Consider the following 2,157-nt stretch of genomic DNA (forward strand, 5'->3'; position numbering starts at 1 on the left):
AGACAACACACCAGGTGGACAACCTCAGACAAGGTTGAAGACCTGGGGCACACTCAAGGGAAGGACTCAGAAGGCACCAGAGCTCCACGGAAGTACATCTTTCTTTGTGGGGTGGGTCCCTCCCTGCACAGCTGATTGTCCATGATGGTCACAGATAGTCCTCGCAGCTGATTGGCCTGGAGATAAGTCTCTCCCATTGACATGCCAATAGTAATCAAGGCTCAACTTTAAGGGGTGTACAACCCACATGGTAGATGCACCTAGACTGCCCAACTTGAATGAACAGGTAGGTTACACCACCGGACCCTAGAGGATACCTACTACATGAGGCCACTCTACCAACCCCTGGAGATGTAGCAACTCTATCTAATATTTAGAAAAAACACGAGGATGCTTCCAAAATGAGAGACAAGGAAATATGTGCCAAATGAAAGAACTGAGACTCTTCATTTTCTTTTTCCAATTGGTGCCAAGCGATGGGCATCTCTATGGACAACTGGCAAAAGTACCACAAGAAGAAAGCAAGAGAAAGCTCTACAACAAGAAGCAAAAATATGAGCTGGGACACCCTGCTGCCAACGCTAAAGATTGGCCACTGCTGGATACACACAGTTAGTGTGCCGGGAGACAACAAGAAGTACCAAGCTTTGAGGCTGGATATGGGCAACTTCTCCTGGGGCTCAGAGTGTTTTACAAGCAAAACAAGGATTATTGTCATTTTCTACAATACATCCAACAACACACTAATACATACCAAGACCCTAATAAAGAACTGCATTGTGCTCACTGACAACGCACCATACCAACAGTGGTACAAGCCTGACCAGGTGGTGGTGCAGTGGATAGAGCGTCAGACTGGGATGCTGAGGACCCAGGTTCGAGACCCCGAGGTCGCCAGCTTGAGCGCGGGCTCATCTGGTTTTTGAGCAAAGCTCACCAGCTTGGATCCAAGGTCGCTGGCTTGAGCAGGGGGTTACTTGGTCTGCTGAAGGTCCACGGTCAAGGCATATATGAGAAAACAATCAATGAACAACTAAGGTGTTGCAACAAAAAACTGATAATTGATGCTTCTCATCTCTCTCCCTTCCTGTCTGTCTGTCCCTGTCTATCCCTCTCTCTGACTCTCTCTCTGTCTCTGTAAAAAAAAAAACCCCACAAAAAACCAGTGGTACAAGTCCCACAAGAAGGCAGCCAAGCTAATTCCTGAGGAGGAAGAGATAGTAAACAAAAAAAGATAAAAGAAAATTCAGAAGAAACATGATGGAAGAAAAATGAATGCCAAAATCAGCAGTCTCCTACAAGAACAATTCTAACAGGGCAAACTTCTTGCATGTATCCCTTTAAGATCAGGCCGTGTGGCTGAGCAGATAGTTGGCTATGTGCTAGAGGACAAGGAGCTGGAATTCTACCTGAGGAAAATCAAGGATAAGGAAGACAAATAAATCTTCTTCCCTCCTATCTTAGCTCATGTCATAAAGGTGTTTACTCTAAAACAAAACAAACAACAACAAAAAAACAAATGAAGGGAGAGAGAAAAACTTCAGAAAAAGAACAAAATGGAGAAAGGGAGATAGAGAGGGAAACATCAAGCTGCTGTTCCACTCATTCATGTATCCACTGGTTGGCTCCTGAATGTGCCCTGACTGAGGATCAAACCCACAACCCTAGCACATTGAGATGACACTCCAACCGACTGAGCTACCTGGCCAGGGCTTTTCAATAGTATTCTAATAACTATGTATGGTGTCAGATACCTATTTCAAAAAAGGTGTCAGATTTATTGGGATGATCACTTTAAAAGTTATATAATGTTTAATCACTGGAGTGTAAAACTGAAACTAATATAATATTGTAAGTCAACTGTAATTTAAAAATAAAGTTATTTTAAAAATTAGCTATTGAACCTGAGAATATATAAAAATGATATTACAGTGTAACTAAGTGAGGTTTATCAGTTAATACAATTCTCCTTATTAACAGAGTAAAGAAGAAAATCCATATAATAATATCAATAGTTCATAAAAATATTAGACAGAATTCAAATAGCACTCTCATCATGTTAAAAACTCCAAGAAACCTAGGAATAAAAGGGAACTTTTTCAATTTGATAAAGAGAATCTATGAACAACCTATAGCTAAAGAATGGGGGGAAAATAG

General features: G+C 41.5%; 1 pseudogene; it reads left to right on the top strand.

Annotated features, from left to right (window-relative positions):
- The first annotated feature begins 476 nt into the window (after positions 1-476).
- LOC136320676 (small ribosomal subunit protein eS8-like) lies at positions 477-1,442 on the top strand (annotated as a pseudogene).
- Positions 1,443-2,157: the final 715 nt, after the last annotated feature.

Source organism: Saccopteryx bilineata, chromosome 1, assembly GCF_036850765.1.
Source record: "Saccopteryx bilineata isolate mSacBil1 chromosome 1, mSacBil1_pri_phased_curated, whole genome shotgun sequence".
NCBI classification, from domain to species: domain Eukaryota; kingdom Metazoa; phylum Chordata; class Mammalia; order Chiroptera; family Emballonuridae; genus Saccopteryx; species Saccopteryx bilineata.